This window comes from Vidua macroura, chromosome 30 (genome assembly GCF_024509145.1).
Source record: "Vidua macroura isolate BioBank_ID:100142 chromosome 30, ASM2450914v1, whole genome shotgun sequence".
Classification (NCBI taxonomy): Eukaryota; Metazoa; Chordata; class Aves; order Passeriformes; family Viduidae; genus Vidua; species Vidua macroura.
Window position 1 is genome coordinate 1597202 of NC_071600.1, and position 20417 is coordinate 1617618.

The 20417-nt window shown below is 55.1% G+C and overlaps 3 pseudogenes; 2 read left to right on the plus strand and 1 right to left on the minus strand.

The window, feature by feature from the left end:
* LOC128820668 (uncharacterized) overlaps positions 1-20417 on the minus strand; it is a 1438581-nt pseudogene that overhangs the window by 1018271 nt on the left and 399893 nt on the right.
* LOC128820667 (uncharacterized) overlaps positions 1-20417 on the plus strand; it is a 2212279-nt pseudogene that overhangs the window by 478783 nt on the left and 1713079 nt on the right.
* Positions 1314-2455, plus strand: LOC128820717 (olfactory receptor 14J1-like; annotated as a pseudogene).

A 20417-nucleotide genomic window follows, 5' to 3' on the forward strand; every position in this document is an offset into this window, starting at 1 on the left:
TGGTGGCACAGACCCTGCTGTGCCCCACACCACCAAGACTTGGCTTCTCTTTATCCCCACCTGTCATCACTGCCTCCAGTGCTCTGTTCTGCCTGGGGACACTTTCTCAGTCATGTCCCTCAGTGGGACCCATTAAAAATCAAAGAAACTTTGGAGTTGGATTCTGACTTGGAGTTCTGGAGAGGTTTCTGCAGCTCCCTCTCAGGGCCTGATGTTCAGGGCCTGAGCACAAAGCCCCAGAGGCTCATTCAAGTCCTTGTGCTGTGTCTGTGCTGCTGAGCTGGGCCGGGCTCCTGGCACAGAGGGTGATGCTGGTAAGCAAGCAGAGCTTCAAAAGCACATTTCTCTGGATGAGCAGCTCTTCTGCCAGCCCAGCAGGGCTGGGGCACTGCCTGCAGCCAGCGCGGGCACAGCCCAGAGGCACAGAGAGCTTCAATCAGTCAGGGCTGGGAAGGTGCTGAGAAGTGCCTGGGGCAGAATCACTGCCAGCCCTTGGCACAGGAACCTCTGGCTGCAGGACAATGCAGCTGCAGCTCCTGCAGTGATCTCCTCAAGCTGGAACGTGCCAATGCCCACAGCCCCTGTGAGTACATTCTCTGATGGTCTCTTGTGCAGAGCAGCCAGGGGTGCCCAGGGCTGTTCTGCAGAGCAGGGTCCTGCAGCCCAGGGCGCTGTGCTGGGCCAGGGACTCTGCTGCCTGCCAGGGACAGCTCTCAGCCGGCCCTGGGAGCTGCTCCCAGCGCTGGGGGGCAGGATGTGGGTGGAAGGTGACAGTTGGAATGGCTTGGAATTGTTCTCCTTGTGTGGTGAGGCTGCTGCACTGTTCAGGACGGCTCCCAGCATGGCATTGAACTGCAGAACATTTCCAGGAAGATTATACAGGGAGCACAGCAAGGCAGGGGCTGCATAAATTGGCAAATCCTGCATTTTTAATTCTGCTGCTCTGGGTTACCTGGATGGGAAATTGCACATAGATATTCATCTCTCAGTTTAGGCTGAGAAAAACAAAATTTTTCTCTATGACATTAATAAACCAGGCAGTGACAGAAATCAGCACAGGGCCCTGTAGAGGCAGCATCAGTGTCGCTTTTCCAGCCTCCTCAGGGTTGGTCTGACATTGCCATCAGAGCCCGCAGAGCCAGAGCTGCCCCTGGGCAGTGCCTGAGCTGGGAGGGGTCTGCAGGGCAGAGCTGAGCCCCCAGAGCTGGGATGGGCTCTGGCAGCACTGGCAGGGCCCAGCCCTGGGCACAGGCAAGCAGCTGCTGGCAGGGACAGCTCCAGGCAGCAGAGTCCAGGGCAGGCAGTGGGGAAAAGTGCCCCCAGGACGGGCTGGGATATTTAAAGTTCTCTCCAAACTCAACTATTCCACGATTAATTTGATTACAGATCCCAATGCCAAGGCACAGCCAATGTCCAACAGCAGCTCCATCAGCCACTTCCTCCTGCTGGCACTGGCAGAGACGCGGCAGCTGCAGCTCCTGCACTTCTGCCTCTTGCTGGGCATCTCCCTGGCTGCCCTCCTGGGCAACGGCCTCATCATCAGCGCCGGAGCCTGCGGCCACCACCTGCACACGCCCATGTTCTTCTTCCTGCTCAACCTGGCCCTCAGCGACCTGGGCTCCATCTGCACCACTGTCCCCAAAGCCATGCACAATTCCCTCTGGGACACCAGCACCATCTCCTACACAGCATGTGCTGCACAGCTCTTTTTTTTCACTTTTTGTGCTACAGCAGAGCTTGCCCTCCTGACCATCATGTGCTATGACTGCTACGTGTCCATCTGCAAACCCCTGCACTACGGGACCCTCCTGGGCAGCAGAGCTTGTGCCCACATGGCAGCAGCTGCCTGGGCCAGTGCCTTTCTCAATGCTCTCATGCACACGGCCAATTCATTTTCCCTGCCCCTGTGCCATGGCAATGCCCTGGGCTAGTTCTTCTGTGATATCCCACAGATCCTCAAGCTTTCCTGCTCCAAATACTATCTCAGGGAACTTGGGCTCATTGCAGTTAGTGGCTGTTTAGCACTTGGTTGTTTTGTGTTCATTGTTTTCTCCTATGTGCAGATCTTCAGGGCTGTGCTGAGGATCCCCTCTGAGCAGGGACAGCACAAAGCCTTTTCCACCTGCCTCCCTCACCTGGCTGTGGTCTCCCTGTTCCTCAGCACTGGTACATTTTATTACCTGAAGCCCCCTTCCATGTCCTCCCCATCCCTGGATCTGGCCCTGTCAGTTCTGTACTCAGTGGTGCCTCCAGCCCTGAACCCCCTCATCTACAGCCTGAGGAACCAGGAGCTCAAGGCTGCAGTGTGGAGACTGATGACTGGATGGTTTCAGGGACATTAAACTGCTGGCCAATTTCTGCAAATCACTTGTAATAAAAGTAATATTTGATACTTCTTGTTGGTTTCATTTTGGCGGATCTTTTTCCTTATTTTACTATTTCCATACTGTCCACAAAGAAATGTCATTGTTTGTGCCATTTCTCATTTTGTTTGCCTCAACCTCCCATGTGGCCACAGACTGTGTCAATGAGGGTCTGGGCTCTGGGTGGCTTTAAAGAACAAAAGCATCTGCAAGCAGAGTTTTCTGCAGAGATGCCCTTTTGTTGCCTTCTCTGGAGCTGCAGCAGCAATGTCTGTGTGCAGAGCTGGGGGCAGATCAGTGCTGGCACAGCAGCTGTGCCCAGCAGCAGCAGCAGCACTTGGTGTTGGCAGTGCTGCTCCCATGGCCCTGCCCCGCTGCCCTGGTGGCCCTGGTGTTGCTGCAGGGCCTGAGTGCTCTCGGGGCCGGGCACAGTCCTGGGGGTGGCAGTGCCGGGGCTGCAGCAGGGACAGGCCATGGGCACTGCTGGGGCAGCGCTGACGCCTCAGGCCAGGGCCTGGGGGCTCCAGGCTCCTTGCCCAGGCTCTCTCAAGAACACGGCCAGGCCAATGCTCAGCACAGAAAACCCCCGTCAGCAGCCCCAGGCTGGCCGTGGGCAGGCTGGGGGCAAACAGCACGGCTGGTGCTCTGCCAGGGCCCTGGGGGAGATGGGAAGGAGCAGCAGAGCAGGGGCTGATCCATCCCCAGTGCGCTGCACAGCCCAGGGCAGCGTCCCAGAGCGTCCTCATGGAGCTGCCAACAACATCCCCCCTCTGCAGCCCTGGCCTCTCCCCCAGCTCACACAGGTGCCACATCCTTGCAGGCACAGACACGGCAGCTCTGGCTCAGGAGCCCCTGTTTGCATTGCACACAGCAGGCGGGAGCACCCCCGTGCTGGTGCTGTGGGGACATGAACCTGAGGCAGCAAAAATGCCATCAGCCCCTGGGGCCAGGAAGGGCTGGGGGACGCCAGGGAAACCACTCAGCTTTGTCCTGGCCTCTGCACTCAGCCAGAAAGTTTGTTCCCATCAGCTGGGACTTTCCTGTCTCACTGCAGACGCTGTTGCTCACAGCCAGGGCTGTTTGGCAGCCACCCCCAGACTGCCCTGAGCATTTCCTTGGCTTCACCTTTGTGTCACCTTGTCTCCCCTGAGCCTCCTCTTCTCTAGGATAAACAACCCCAGCTCCCTCAGCCGCTCCTCACAGGACTTGTGCTCCAGACCCCTCACCAGCCTTGTTGCCCTTCTCTGGGCACGCTCCAGCCCCTCCATGTCCTTCCTATATAGGGAGGCCCAGAACTGGACACAGCACTCGAGGTGCTGCCCAAGCAGTGCCCAGCACAGGGGAAGAATCCCTGCCCTGTTCCTGCTGGCCACACCATTCCTGATCCAGGCCAGGAGTCATTGGCCTTCTTGGCCACCTGGGCACACAGCTGGCTCATGTCCAGCCTGCTGTCCATCAGTCCCTGCAGGTCCCTTTCTGCCTGGCTGCTCTCCAGCCCCTCTGTCCCCAGCCTGGAGCGCTGCAGGGGTTGCTGTGGCCAAAGTGCAGGACCCGGCACTTGGACTTGTTCAACCTCACTTTGTTGGATTTGGGCCCTGGATCCAGCCTGTCCAGGGCCCTTTAATCCTCTAGCAGATCAAGATTTGCATCCAGGTTGGTGTCATCTGCAAATTTGGCAACGATGGACTTTGGTGATGGTGGATCTCCTCATTCAGATCATATGTTAAGATATTAAACAGGGCTGGGCCAAACACAGATCCATGGCAGACACCATTGGAGACTGGACACCAGTTGGATGCAGCACCATCCCCACCACTCTCTGGGCCCAGCCTCCAGCCAGCTCTTTACCCTGCGGAGGGTGAACATGTCCAAGCTGTGGGCTGTAGGTTTCCAGGGAATTCTGTGACTCATGGTTTCAAAGGCTTTGCTGAAGTCCAAGCACACAACGTCCACAGCCTTTCCCACATCTACAGGTGTGTCACCTGGTTATAAAAGGAGATCAGGTTGCTCAGGCAGGACCTGACCCTCTTAAATCCACGCTGGCTGGCTCTGACCCCTCGGCCATCCTGTCGGTGCCCTGTGATGGCTCTCAAGGTGATCTGTTCCAGAACCTTGCCGGGCACCGAGGTCAGGCTGGCAGGCCTGGAGTTCCCCAGATCCTCCTTCCAGCCCTTCTTGGGGATGGGCTCACACTGGCACCTGCAGTGCTCTGGTACCTCCCTGCTGAGCCAGGACTGATGGGAAATGATGGAGAGCAGCTTGGGGAGCTCATCCACCAGCTCCCTCATCCCCCTAGGATGGATCCCATCCCATCCCATACACCTGTGAGCATCTGAGTGGCTCAGCAGGTCACCAGCTGCTTCCTCCTGGATTACAGGGGCTGTTCTGCTCCCTGTGCCCATCTGCCAGCTCAGGAGAACTCTTGTCCTGAAGACAACCTCTACATATATTGAAATTTGAGACAAACAAAATGTTAAGTAGCTCAGCCTTTTCCTTATGTTTAGTTGCTATATTCTTCACTGCATCCAATAAAGAGTAGAAGTTCTCCTTCCCCCTCCTTTTGCTATAAATTTTTTTATAAAAACATTTTTAATTCTTTTTACAGAAGCAGCCAGGCTAAGTTCTAATTGAGCTTTTACCTCTCAACTTATATTTCTGAATGACCTAACAACATCCCTAAACACTTGCTAAGTTGCTGGTCCTTTTTTCCCATGAGTTCCCACAAAAGCTCTATGGGCAGCCAGGGCAGTCATTTTCCTCACCAGCTCATATTTTGCCACACTGGGACAGGCTGCTCCTTCCCCCTTAAGATTACTTTCTTGAAATGTGTCCATCCTCCCTGGACCCCTTTGTTTTTAAGGGCTGTTTCCCATTAAAAAATCAGTACCTGATTCAGTACTCCCCAAATCAGCATCCTAAATAGGCCAAAGTCTGCCCTTCCTAATTCCTGTGTGGAAGTTTTGTTGCTGCCCCTCCTTCTTTCAAAGAACATTGAAAACTTGATCATTTCATGGTCACTGTGCCCCAGGCAGCCTCCGACCCCCACATCTGCCACCAGCCCTTCTCTCTTTGTGAGCAGCAGGAGACAGAGCTTTCCTTGGGAGTGGAGTGTTACCAAAAATTCGGAGAAACAGAAAACTCCTTCACACCAGTGCAGCATTAAGAAGCAGCATTCTTTATTCAGCTGGATGCACGGGGGATAGCTCCTCCCAAAGCCGAGCATGCTGAGTGCAGGAAAGTTTCTGTTCATATTCTGTATTTTGCACACATATTCATTGGTTGTCCTGGACTAAATACACATCTGATAATCATTTCCCCAAAATCATTAACATCTTTCCCCTCCCCTTTACCCATGCTCTCTTCTGTCCTGGGGGTCTCTCTGGTGGTCCCTGGTGGTCGTGGACCCCAATGTTCCTGTGGGCCTGGCTGAACTGGCAGGACACTGAGGCTGGTGAACTTCCAGCTCCCCCTCTCACACAATGGGCATTGTGTGGTTTCCATAGGCCTGGGGTTTTGGAGAACAAGCTCCAGGTGTGAGCTCACCTGGTGGAGACAATTTATCATCTGGTGACATGAGGTCACAGAGTGGGCTGTGACATCACAGAGTGGGTTATGTGAGGTCATCGAGCAGCTACAGCATCATAGTCTGTCTCTGTGACATCATAGAGCTTGCTGTGACATCACAGATTTTGCTGTGACATTACAGGGCAGCTCTGTGACATCACAGAATGGATTGTAGCATCAGAGACCATCTGTGTGAGGTTAAAAAATGGGCTGTGACATCTCAGAGCAGGCTGTGACATCTCAGAGGGGCTGTGTGACATCCCAGCAGGGCTGTATGAGGTCCCTGGGTTGGTCACTCCCCCCAGCTCCCCCCCACAGTTTCTCCCAACAAGTCCAATGCTGTTCATGCCCAGCGGGGTCCCTGTCCCCCGCTATCCCCCCGGCCCACCTGGAGCCACAGCCTCCACCAAAGGATGTTCCACAGGATCCAGCCCAGAGCCTGACATGGGGAAAAGGGGCCAGGGCTGTGTGACCAGGACATCAAGGACATGGATTATCCAGGTCCCTGTGGCCTGGGTTGGGTTCCCCAGGGCAGGAAAGATGTCTGGCAGCTGGAGCAGGCTTAGGGAAGGGCCTCCAAGGTGGGGCTGGAGCCCTTGGGCTGTGAGCAGAGGCTGAGGGAGCTGGGCTTGTCCAGCCCGGAGCAGGGAAGGCTGAGGGGCTCCTCATCCCAGCCTGGCAGTGCCAGCCAGGAGGGGATGGAGAACACAGAGCCAGGCTCTTCACCGGGGGCCTGGTGGGAGACAAAAGCCAATGGGTGGAAGGGGAAAGAGGGGAGATCAGCCAGGCCAGGAGGAGATGGAATGAGTCAGGCTGGGTTCAGCATTTCCTCAACACCAAAAGCAGCCTGACCTCCCTTCTACATCCACCACTGATAGCTTTGCAGATCAGGAATTGTTCAGGCTGTTTTATCCCCACTTTAGGATGAGCATCCTGATATAACAACTTAACTGTCTTTATATCTATCACAAAATCATCTTGGTCTAAAATTGGTTTTATACAGAAATCCATTGTGGAAGGTGGACATGTCAGATGTTGCTGGGATGTCTCACATTGCTGAGGGAAGAGTTTCAATTTTTTTTAAATCGTACAGTGTTTACATTTTTTTTGGTGGCAATGAACAGAAACTTTCTGTGCCTCTGAGTCTCACCAGTTCCTGACCCCCAAAGGACACAAACCTGATGAGTTGTGGTTCCCACTCCAGTCCTGGCACCTGGAGCTCCCTCCATCCCCAGAGCAGAGCTGCCTTGTCCCAGAAAGTCCCTGGCAATGCAGGGATGAAGGAAACAGGACAGGCTGTGGGGATCAGGGGCAGGGCACGGCCAGGGATTTGGGGTGGTTGTGAGCCCAGGGCAGGACCCGGCCCTTGGCCTTGGTGAACCTCATCCCATTGTCCTGGGCCCATGGCTCCAGCCTGTCCAGATCCCTCTGCAGAGCTTCCTGCCCTCCAGCACAGCCACACTCTCACCCAGCCTGGGCTCACCTGGGACTGCCTGAGGGTGCCCTCGATGGCCTCCTCCAGATCAGCAATAAAGAGATTTCACTGACCTGGCCCTAATCCTGAGCCCTGGAGACAGCCCTGGATGTGACTCCATTCCTCAGCTGCTCTGAGCGCCAGGGCCTGGATGAGGGAAATGGTGGGGAGGGGGTAGGGACAGAGTCTGACTGATTGTCAGCTATGAAGGGTCTTGATTTTCACATCTATTCAGACTGCATTAGGAGGTGCTGGGGGTCAATATCAATTGGACATTGCTGATATCAATCTATAAACAGGAAAAGAACCATTCTCTCTGCACTGTATTCAATATAGTATATTCATTTGGAATACACTTCTGAAACCTGACTAATTAACCACAAAAGAATTGAGGACTTGAATTATTCCCAGGGGCTTTTCTTGTCTTGGGTGTTTTGAGCAGATGTTTATGAGCTTTTACCATGGAATTCCTGAACTCAAGAGCTCAAGAAAGAAGAGGCCTCTGGAGTAGGAAAATTCATCAGCAACCTCCAAGGGGCTGAGGATCCATCCCCATCAGAGCAGCAAGGAGCAGAAATGGGCAGAGCTTTGTGGCTGCCCCAGCTCTGGGATGGGCCCTGGGCCTGGAGCAGGAGCAGCTCTGGAGGGCCCCAAGGCCGGGGCTCTTGTGCTGGCCTGGGCAGATGGGATGGCAGCAGGGGCTGCAGAGCTCTCAGCAGCTGAGCCAGAGGGGAGCAGGGCAGCCAGGGAGCCTCCTTGTGCCTTGGGCAAGCCCCTTCCCCCATGGCTGGGGCTGAGTCCTGGCTGAGCTGCAGCTGCTGCTGTGCCCTTGGCAGGGGCTGAGGCCGTGGGGCCAGTGGCCAGAGCAGCCTGGCCTGAGCAGAGCTGTGGGGCCAGAGGCGGCTGGGCTGTGCTGGGGAGAGGCCCTTGGTGCTGCACAGAGCTCAGGGCAGCTGGCAGAGCTTGCAGGGAGCTGGGCTGGGCTCCGAGAGCCTGGCCCAGAAACCATCAGTGTCCATCTCAGCCTGGCTGAGCGTGCAGGGGCAGGACTCAGCCCAGGCCTTGTGGGGCAGGGCCAGCGCCTGTGCAAGGCATTGAAAACAGGCAAGTGCCCGAGAGAGGAGGCTGCTCTGTGCCCTTGGGGGCATGGACACAGCAGGGAGGGGGCCCAGGACATTTGTCAGCGCCAGCCTCTGTCCCCAGCCCTTGGCAGCCCTGGCTGCTGAGCCCAGCTTTGGCCTGGGCTGAGTTTGGCTGTGGCCCAGCTCCATCCTGCTGCGGGGCTCAGGGCCTGTTCCCGGCCATGGCCAGCCCTGGCCGGCCTCTCTGCTGGCCCAGAGGCCGGCAGAGCCCGGGGCAGGGCTGTCTGTGCAGCCCCACAGGTGCCACGGGCTGGGCAGGAGCTGGCAGAGGCTGCCCAGCAGGGAGGCCATGGGGCACAGAGCCCCAAGGCTGCCGTGGGCACCACGGCACAGGGGCCGTTCCCAGCCGCAATGCTCCTGTCCTGGGCTGGGCCTGCACAGGGGCTGTGGCACCATGGCTGGGCCAGCACAGGGCCACCAAGGGGCCACGCAGCCGCTGCCGGGGCTGGCAGCAAGGCCGGGCACAGACAAGGAATTGCTGAGCGTGGCCTGCGCTGCCCAGGGCTGACTGTGCCAAAGGCAGAGCTCAGCTGCCCTTGGGGGCTGCAGGAACACTCAGGAGCCCAAAGAGCCTCCATGGCTGTGCTGGAGACCAAGGCTGGAGCAGGGAAATGCAGGGCTGCTGCACCATGGGGAGGGCATGGAATTCCAGCACACACCTCAGCTCTCGGATGATCCCGGCACCGTGCTGGGCCCTGTTTCAGCCTGGAGCAGAGCAGATGTTGATGGCACGGGAGCCCTGCGGGGCTGGCAGGGACCTGCAGCTTGCAAGGTGCTCTGCTCTCCCTCAGCTCCTCTCTGAGAGATCCAATCCCAGCTGGGCACCTCAGGGCACAAGTGGCACTGCCTGTTCATGGGCACACAGATGATATCTGCCTGGAAAGAGGCAAAGGTTTTAATACCTCTTATTTTATTAGTATACAGGCACATTTTTATTACCTGTGTCACTTGAGTACTTTAAAGAAATGGCAAAGTTTCCCTCTAGGGACAGGAATTTCCTGGAAGTGTACTGATGGCAGGAGAAGAAAGACTGCTCTTCCCATCTACTTGTGTCATTAGTATCCTGTTTATTATTTCCTCTCCCTCTTCTTTCAGGTATTTTCAGCTCTCCTTTTTAAATGGCTGTGTCTAAGGACATCTCTTCATTTAGACCAGGTGGATCTATATATTTCCCGTTGCACCTAGACTTCCTCCTCCAGATGCTTTCTGGTCATTCAAGTGTCCCTCAACAGACTGGCTTCATGCTTTGAAAGTCAGGGAGTGGCCCAATCTTTCTGAAGTTCAAATAAATATGAATTATATTTTATTCTGTTTATATCTATCACAGAATTGACTTTTCTTATGTCTTCATCTAAAACTGTTCCTCTTGCACATAGCTCAGGAAAGAGTGTGATTGTTATTAAATTGTGTCCTGTTCAACTGCGGTCTGTTGGCCATGAAGAGAAACTTTCTGTGCCTCTGAGTCTCACCAGTTCCTGATCCCCAAAGGACACACACCTGATGAGTTGTGGTTCCACTCCAGTGGTGGCACTTGGATCTCCCTCCATCCCCAGAGCAGAGCTGACTTGTCCCAGAAAGTGCCTGGCAATGCAGGGATGAAGGAAACAGGACAGGCTGTGGGGATCAGGGGCAGGGCACAGCCAGGGAGAAGAATGACTTTTGCATTGGATGGAGCTGTGCCTTCCCTTGGCTTTGTTGGCTGACAAGAAATGAACATCCCTCTGTGTCTCGGGCAGCTCCTTCTCCAGGGAAAGCAGGTGGGAGTTGGAGCCAAGGAGCTGAAAGCTGCAGGTGCAGCCTGGGCTGGAGGGAGCTCAGATTTGCACAAGGCTGCTCTGAGTGCCAGGGCTTGGATGGGGGCAATGGTGGGGTGGGGGTAGGGACAGAGTCTGATTGATTGTCAGCCATGAAGGGTCTTGATTTTCATTTCTATTCCAACTGCATGTGGAGGTACTTGGATTTAGAGTCACTTGGAGATTGCACTTATCAATGTATTAACAGTAAAAAAAAAAAAAAACTATACAGGACTTAAAAAATCTTCCTCACTGTCTTTTTAAATATAGTGTATTCACTTGCAATAGGCTTCTGAAATCTGTCTAATTAACCACAAAAGATTTGAAAACTTAAATTATTCCCAGAGGTTTGGCTTGTTAAGGTGTTCTGAATGTTAATGAGCCCTGCAACACTGAATTCCTGAACTGAAGAGCTGAAGGCTGGAGAAGCCTCTGGTGCAGTAAAATTCAGCAGCAGCCTCCAAGTTGCTGAGAATGTCAGCAGCCCCCACTGAGGCCATCCCTGCCCAGGGCTTGGAAGGAGGAAATGGTGGGGTGGGGGTAGGGACAGAGTCGGATTGATTGTCAGCCAGAAAGGGTCTTGATTTTCATATGTGTTCAAACAGCATGAGGAGGTTCCTGGATCCAATGTCAATCAGAGATTGCAAATATCAATGTATTAGGAGTAAAAAAAAAACTAAACAGGACCTAATTTTTTTTTCTCACTATCTTTGAAAAAAAAATACATTCACTTTGAAGACACTTCTGAAATCTGTCTAATTAACCACAAAAGATTTGAAAAAGTAAATCAAATTATTGCCAGAGGCTTGGCTTGTTAAAGTGTTCTGAATGTTAATGAGCCCTGGGACACTGAATTCCTGAACTGAAGAGCTGAAGGCTGGAGAAGCCTCTGGAGCAGTAAAATTCAGCAGCAGCCTCCAAGGTGCTGAGGATGTCAGCAGCCCCCACTGAGGCCATCCCTGCCCAGAGACCGTGGGGGAATGGGCAGACAAGGAGAGCGTCCCTGGGGCTGGGGCAGCAGAACTCAGAGGCACCAGCGGCTCCAGCTGGGAAATGGAGTGTGGGATGGGGCTGTGAAAGCCCTGCCTGGGCTGTGCCAAGCAGGACACACAAGCCCTGACCCCCATCCCCCAGACAATTCTGTCAAGGAGACATGTAAAAGGAATTACAATTATTCATGTGCTCCAAATTGGACTCACTGGAGAAACACCATCAAGAGATTCTCAGGAGCTCAAAACAAAAAAACAGCCTTTACTGGGAACTTTAGAAAAACAGAAACTTTGGCAAAAGTTTTAATACGACATTCAATGAAGGAAAAGCACTTCTCAAAACATTAACTTGGCCCATTTAACTTCACAAACTCTATGCCTGTTCAATTTTAAGTTAATCAACATTTGCAAGTGGATGGAAGTAGAAGACAGAAAGATAGGCAAAAAAAATTGAGAGAAGCACACACAGAGCTACCATCTCCTGGATTCCAGCATTGTTCAGATGGAAATTCCAAGAGGAAGTAGGGTCAAGATGTGTGCTTGCCTTGTGGTCAGCCATAAATATCCCTTGTTGTTCCTGGGCCCTTCTCCCAGGTGGGACTTGGGGTCATTTGGTCACTCAGGAGCTGGGCTGGGGCTCCAGAGGTGGCTGTGGAGCATTGCCTGTGCTGTGCCAGGGACTGGCAGCCACTGCTGGGCTGGGATAGAGGCTCTGGGGGGATTGGGGTTCCAGGGCAGGGCAGGGCTGGGGTTCCAGGGCAGGGCAAGGCTGGACCTGCCCCTTCCTCCCCCACACATGAAATGTTTCCAGCCAACAATCTCCTCCAGTCTCTCACAACAGGTGATGTTGGAGGTGAAATCCCGATTGTGGCCATGGGTGCCTGGCCGAGAAGGACAGTTCTTTTCCAGAGGATGGAAAGCCTCAGTTATTGGCTAATTTCTGGTCTGATTGCCTGGATTTTGTTTGGTTTTGTTGTTGCTTTGTTTCCTTGATGTGCCTGAAGTGTCCAGTCAGGAGCAGAGTGACTCTTGCCAAGGAACTTTGTGGTGCTGTCGCTTAATATTAAATCTGGTTTTTGCTGCTCCCTTGCTGGGGATTTTTTCAGCGCTCTCAAGCCCTCGTTGGTAACAGGGTGAAGGAGCCCTGGCCCAGGCTCTGGCCCTGGGGGACACGGGGACGCTGCCGAGGGGTCCCTGTCCCCCTGTCCCACCCCCCACGGCCCCGACCCCCGTCCCCGTGTCAGGCTCTGGGGTCGATCTCGTGGAACATCCTCTGGGGGAGGCTGCGGCGCCGGGGGCGGGGGGACCCGGGGGGACAGGGGACCCCGCTGTGCACGAGCAGCGTTGGACTTCTCTGGGGGAACTGTGAGGGGGGGCTGGGGTGGAGTGACCTCCCCAGTGACCTCACACAGCCCCTGTGATGTCACACAGCCCTTGTGATGTCACACAGCCCCTGTGATGTCACAGAACCTTGGCTCAGCACTGGGCAGCCCCGGCACCGTTCCAGCAGTGGCCTCTCCCTCCTGCCCCGTCCCTCAGCCGGTGCCGCCCTTGGGGCGCTGGGCCTTGGCTTCCTCTTCTCCCTGGGCATCCCCTGCCGCCCGCCCGCCCAGGGTGTCCCGGGGAGCTGCTGCCCCTGAGCCAGGGGCTCTGCTCTGCTGCCCTGGGCACCCCGGGGCTCCCGAAACACCCCACGGCCAGGCCGGGCCCAGAGTGTCACAATGTCCCCTTGGTTCCATCGGGCCCCGCAGGGTCACAGCGCTCCCTGCGCTCCCTGAGGCCCCACATCACCCAGCCCAGGCCATGGCTGTGGTTCCAGTCCCTCCCAGTATGATCCCAGTGACTCCCAGTCTCTCTCAGTACATCCCAGTTGCCCCCAGCATGCACCCGTCATTCCCAGTCATTCCCAGTTGCTCCCAGTAGCCCTCAGTGTGCTCCCAGTCGCTCCCAGTATTTCCATGTCCGTGCTCCAAGTGCTGCTCCCAGACCTGATCCATGGGGATGGGAATGTCCCGCTCCCTTGCCGGGGCAGGGTCACACCTGAGCCAGGTGTGCAGGGCAGGACCTTGCCCTGACCCCCAGCACTGCCCCAGCTGCAGGATCTGCTTCCCACCGGCCTCTTCCTCCTGCGGCCCCGAGCCCAGCTTGGTGCTGAACAAAGGGGCTGGGCCGGGGTCATCCCCCGGCGGGGGCTGCGCACCCCCTCTGCCCCCTCCCCAAATTCCCTCTGGGGGAGCAGGAGCTGGGCCTGGAGCCCTGTGGGGAGGGACAAGGGGGTGACAATGGGATGGGGGGTGTCACACACGCTCTGGGGGGGGACACCCACAGCCCCGGGGACCCCCCGTCACCTTCTCCTGCAGCACCAGGATGATGAACCCAAACATGGAGCCACTGACCCCTGGCAGCATCTTGGGGGTGGGGTCTGGTGGCAGCTTTGGGGGTCTGGGGGAGTCACAACCACCCAGAAATGCCCTCTCAGCCCCACAGCTACTCCTGGACTCCTCAAACCACCCCACAGCTCCCAGCCAGGACTGCCTCAACTACTCCCTGCAAGATAAATGACCCCAAGAACCACCAAAACCTCTTTCCATCTCCCCCAAGACCCACCCAAATTCTCTGCAAGCCACACAGTCCTGTCAGGGACCCAAACCTCCTTCACAGACCCTGCCAAGCCTCCTCCCAGCACCACAAATGCCCACGAGATTGACAGAAGCCTTTCCCAGTCCCCCCAGGAGCCCCTAAACCCCCTCCCACCCCCCACGGCACTGACCAGGAGAGGTGGGTGGACAGGAACATTTACTGACCAGGACCAGCTCGGGCACTTCAGCAGCGATTTGGGCACTTTGCAGGGGACACCCCAAATGGGGAGACCCAGGCCAAGGATTGGGAGAAGAGTTGGGCTCGGGTGGACATGTTCTGCCGGCGCACCTATGAGATTGTGGACACGTCTCCTGGCTTTGATAGCTTCAGAACACCCAAATCCTACCAAATATTCCATTGAACCAACCCCAAATTCACCCCCAAATCCCAGTAAATGGTGCAGCTTTAGATATCTTTGTTTACTTTCTTTATTTTCACCCCAGTTTTGGTTGTTTAGACTGGGTGAAGATGGAGATGAAATCATTCTGATGGAAACGACCTCCAAGATCATGCAGCACTGTGTGATGCCACCAGAAGAAATAACTGGACAGAGCAGGTGAGATTTCTTGGGGTGTAAAGTCAACAAATCACTTCTTCCCAATGAATTTCCAGTTTAGATCAGAGTCCTGATGGATGTTCCTGCCCCTGTGTTCATCCAGGTGCCTATGGGGATCCAAGAGGACATGGAGACCACCAGCCAGGTGTCTTCTCAGCAGGGATCACAGGGAACGTGGGTCACCAGGGCTCTAACCGACATGGGTCCTTCCATGGGGGATGGAGTTGGAGCAGTGCACAAAGCTGTTCCTGCAGTTGGGGCACTCGCTGGGCTTCCCTTACCGGTAGGTCCGTTGGTGTCGGGCCAAGTGAGAGCTCCGGGTGAAGCTCTTCCCACACTGGGGACACTCGTAGGGCCTCTACCCGGTGTGGATGCGCCGGTGGGTGACGAGGTGGGAGTTGCGCTTGAAGCCCTTCCCGCAGTCAGGGCAGAGGAAGGGCCTCTCCTCGGTGTGAATCCGCTGGTGCCGGAGGAGACTGGAGCTGGTCTGAAACCTCTTCTGACACTCGGGACACTTGTAGGGCCTCTCCCCACTGTGGATCCTCAGGTGGGCAATCAGACCAGAGCTGTCACTGAAGCCCTTCCCACACTCCCCACACCTGAAGGGCCATTCCCCAGTGTGGATCATCTGGTGACGGACCAGGTTGTAGCTTCTCCTGAAGCCCTTCCCACACTCCCCACACTTGTAGGGCCATTCCCCAGTGTGGATAATCTGGTGACGGACCAAGTGGTAGCTTCTCCTGAAGCTCTTCCCACAGTCCAAGCACTCATAGGGCCTCTCCCTGTCACAAAGCTGCTCATGGACCACCAGCTCCGAGCTCTGATGCTCTGAAGCTCTGCTGAAACTCTGCCCACCTTCCCGGCCCAGGGTGGGTCTTTCCTCCTCAGAGCACCCTGGGCTGGGCTTGGAGCCCCTCCTTCTGTGGGATCTCCAGGGATTTTCCTCCCAGTTGGATTCTGGCACCATGGAGCTGCTCAAAACGGCCTCTTCCACGAGGTTCTGCGGGGGGAATTTGTCCTCCATGGTCTCCATTCTCAGCTCCTGCTCTGGGGGCAGAAGGACAAGGAGAGGATGGGATTTGCCTCCGTGCCAGAGGGAAGGGGAAGGAGATCCCCCCAGTGCGTCCCCGGCAGGACGGCGTCGGCAGCGGGGTTGTCCTGCAGCCAGGGGCCGTGCTGGGCAGGGAGATGGAGCAGGAGAGAGGGGGAAAGGGGCAGTGACTTCCTCCTCACCTGCCTGGGTGTCCCAGGGCTCCTTCCTCATCCTCGCAGCCTCCTCCTCCATGTGGCAAAGGTTTGGGGATGGGAAATTCTGTTCTGGGAAGAAAACAAATGGTGCGCACATTGAGTTTTGTACTGGTTTGGAGCAAACCAGGGAGAGAATTTATGCCAGAACTACAAAGAAATGAGAAAATTAGGATCAAGGCAATGATCCAGAAACACTGGCTTAATCTGACAGAGTCAGGATATAACCTGACACCCGTTGGTCAGGGTGGTAGTAGCAGTCTGATGAAATGGTGGCTGCAGTCCTGTTGGAGTGATGAACGTGATTCTGTCAAAGCGGGGATCCTGTAGAAGGGTCTGGTCTTCCTCTGAAGGTCCAGTGGTGCTGATGGAGCTCTTGTCCTCTGGGAATCCAGTAGGCAAGGTGCTCCTGGTGTTGCAAGGGTGAGATTATATCCAGGCAGGAATGCTTGGTTCCTCCCCCTGGGCGGAGCATCCCACAATGGGATGATGTAATTTTATCAGTCCTGCAGTGACACTCAATGGCCCATTAACAGAAGATGGCCCCTGGAGGGCGTTATCAGGGCTGAGTCCTGGCAGAGATAAAGAACACTGCCCCACCTGTTTATCACAGTTCATGAAGATGGTGACTGAAAACACACTTTTGGTTACATCTTACATTGTCACCTGAAACAGTGAGGCAATCCCTGCTCGGGCTGGGGGGTGAACACCACCTTAATTGGGGCAGAGGCATCTCTCTAACAATTTTATTAACCAGATTGTGACATTATTTTGGCTCAGTGAGTTCAGGGCACTGTTGTGTGACCCCAATTGCCTTTGACAACCACATGGTTCCCTCTTCTGAGGTTCTGGCTCTTTCTGGAGGAACTCTTGGAAACCTGGACACAGCTTCCTTTGAGTGACTTGTCCCTGTCCCTGTCACCCCAGGGGGTCTCCATCGTTCTCACCCCAGGGAATGCCTGGGGGGTCTCCCTCCCTCTCACCCTGTGCCAGGGGGGGCTCAGGTCAGTCTCTCTCCCTGTCAGCCCAGGGGATGCTCGGGGGTCTCTGTCCCCTCACCCTGGGGGATGCTCGGGCGGTCTTCATCCCTCTGGCCTCAGGGAATGCTTGTGCAGGGCTGGGGACCAGGGGCTCTGTGTCCCTCTCACCACTGAGGGTGCTCGGGGCTGGGGGGGCTCTCCGACCTTCTCATCCCTGGGGAGGCTGGGGGGGTCTCTGTCCCTCTCAGCCCTGGCGTGACCCTGCCCAAACATCATCAGGGTCAGAGGGACAGAGACACTCCCAAACCCCCAGAAAGGCTGAACCTGGGATTTGGTTTGGGCAGAGGGTTTATGAAGAGGCTGGAATTGGGGCTGGGGCTGGAGCTGGGACTGAGATTTGGGTTAGAGCTGGGACTGGGGTTAAGGCTAGACATGGGATTGGCTTTAGGGCTGGGGCTGGAATTGGGTCTGGGGCTAGATGAGTCTGGCACTGGGATGAGATTAAATACAGAACTGTGAGTGTGTCTAAACGTGGAGTGAGATTGAGACCAGGATCAGGGTCAGGTTTGGGACTGAGCACACGCAGAGCAGGACAGGGGGGATGTCACTGCAGGATGTCCCTGGCATGGTCCCAGCCCTCCTCAGGCACCTCCAAACATGGGGGGCAGCTGGGTGCTCCAAGATCCAGGTGCTCCCACGCTGCCCCTCAATACCAGGCGAGCATTCCCTGAGGGCAGCCCTGAATGTGACCCTTGGGGCTCTGGGATCAGCCCTCACATCCCTGTGGGAGCAGCTGCAGACATAGTGAGCGTTTTCCCCCCCACCCAGCCTTTTCCTGAGGAAGGGTGAAGCCCAGCTGTCCTCCTCCTCTCCTCAGCTGAGGATGTCAAACTCCCCTGGAGCAGGAAAATCCCCATTCCCTGTTTCCTTGTGGCTGCAGCCTGGAACATCCACTCAGAATGAAGAACATTCTGACAGCCCTGCTGAATGACACCGGGAGGAGGTCTGTGAGAAAAGGAGGAAATTGTATTTTGATAGGAAATAAAGCTACAATATTACTTCTTTCCATCGCATTCACTGTTTGTGTTTATGTATTCCTTTCTCTACTGCCTTTCTCTGCCTGCTCTGTTTCTCTCTCAGTGTTTCCCTTGACCCAGGACAGCTCCCACCAAAGACCTTGCCCTGATTTCATTCCCAGTGCAGGAGCTACAACCACCATGGGTGAAGTTATGAAGGCTGGCAGTGAAATGTCACTGTAGGATCTTGCTGCACTTGGCTTTTGTCTCTTCCGTAAGAGCTTTGCCTTCAAGGGCAGGAACATTTTTTCCTGGCTGGGAACTGGAATTCCAGCCCCTGGGAGCGTGTGCCATGGATCCCAGAGGGGCATTCCCGAGGCTCCCAGGGTGCTGCCCCTGCCGTGCCTCCCAAGGAGGTGTGCAGGGCCAGGGGACAAGGTGCAGCAGCTGTGTTGGTTCTGCAGTGCCACCAGAGCCCCTGGTTCCATGAGTTTCCGCACTGCCAGCAGCGGTTCCTGGGTTCCCGTGGTGCCCTGCTGTGTCACCATGGATATTTGGTGGCATGAAGTTCCTCAGTGTCACAATGGCCTACCTGGCTCCATGAGCTTCCGCAGTGTCCAAATGGCCTCCTTGGATGGGCAGTGTCACCATGGGCCATTGGCTCCATGCAGCCCCGCTGGGTCACCGTGGGCTCCTTGGTTCCATGAGGTTCTGGGGGTGTCTCCATGGTCTCCTTGGATCCACAGTGTCACAATGCACCACTGGATTCACGTGGCCCTGCTGTGTCACCGTGGCCCCTTGCTTCCATGGGACCCCAGGGTCACAATTGACTCCTGGCTTCCACGTCACCCCTCAGTGCCAAAATGGCCCCTTCGTTCCATGGGGAACACAAAGAATTTATAGAAACATTGAGCAAATACTGCTTAACACAGCTGGGAACATCTGTTTGCATTCAAAAGAGAGTTTGCATTCAAAAGAGGTGAGGATGGCACCAGCAGTTTCCATCTGCAACAGAAATCCAGGGAAAGGACAGGGACAGAGAATTCATTTGAACGACTCAGAGAATTCTGCTTCCAGAGATCATTTCTGGTCACACTGTCCCTTGTAGAAAGGTGACACCATTCCAGGCAGCCTGTACTGAGCAGGTGCTTCGTGAGTGGGGTTTGTTGTTCAGGAAACCTGCTCAGGCTTTTCCATTCTTTCCTTATCAAGAGGAAAACTTCTCCTGGGCCTGCGTGCAGGCAGAGCCCTGAGGAGAGCAGGTGGGACACGTGTCGCCTTCTGATGAGAAGGCTGGCGACCTGGTTCAAGACACAGCACGGCAACCCGGCCTCCCCCAGGTCACTCGGGCCACAGACATGCACAGACACCAATGTGGTGGATGGTCAAATGGCGTTTATTATCTTATCTCATGGGGTTAAATAGTCAAGGGGGCTTCACTACATCAGAAGGGGATGGTGGGTCTGGTTGGGGTTAGTAAGGAGTGGAAAACTACTGGGTTTAGGAGGGGCTGCATGCTTTAGGGGTGATTGATTAACTATAGCAGGAAGAAGGGGGGAAGGGTCTAGCTTTCCGTCACATCCCGAGATCTTCCGTTCGCCTGTCCCTATCTACCACATCTCCCCCCCCCTTTTTTACTAATGAATGAGGTAGTTATAAACATAGGCACTAAGGTGAGGTATAAAGTTGTAAGGTGATAAGGGAAAAGGGTTTTTTGGTAAACCTGAGTAATCTTCGCAAGGGAAGTTTGGAGAACCTCTGCGACTGGCAGTGTCCTCGGTTTTTGGTTCACAGCATTTGTTGCTGGCCTATGAACAGGATGTTGGCCCGTTCTAGGCGAGCTTGAACAAATGAGACCAGCCTGTTTAGCAGGTAAGGTCCGAATGTGAAGGTTAAAAGCAGTATCGCTAGCGGACCTACTAGGGTGGAAATTAGAGTGGTGAGCCATGGTGATTGATTGAACCAGGACTCGAACCAGCTCTGTTGGGTTTCCCTGTCTCTCTTTCTTTGAGCTCCTCGAAGATGTGGTACACCTCCTCGTCTGAGTGGTACAGGACCCTAGGAACAATTAGAACGGTGTAGGATTCTTGGGTGCTGTCTGGCGTTTTGGTGGTTCGTCGCTTTTCTCTGGAGCCGGGATGTACGCGTTACGGGGACGACCCACGAGCATGTCCTGTAAAGAGAAACTCGCAATTCTCGTTAGTCTCATTCTGAAGGTCTGGCTTGATTGACTTAAGTGGGCACCACTTGATCTTGCCCTCTTTTTTAACCGCCGCATACCCCCGTCCCGTGAGTACCAGTCTCCAGCCCCGTTCCCATTCGCCCAGTTCGTTTTTGATTACAACCTGTGGGCCCTCCTCTAGGGCTCGAGTGGCCCAGTGCTTTCGAACCGGACTGTCTGCCTCATCTCCTCTAGGGAACTGATTCAGTGCTAGCAAAGCTGTTGCCAGTATACGCGCTTGGTCTCCTGGGGGAACGGAATTGGTAAAGCCCTCTGCCTTTGCCAATACTTCTAGCTTAGCTTTCAGGGTCTGGTTTGCTCGCTCAACTATGGCTTGCCCGGTACTGTTATATGGGATACCTTGTACTAAGGTGATGCCCCATTTCGAGGCGAATTCTTGCACTGGTTTGGAAATGAAATTGGAACCGTTGTCA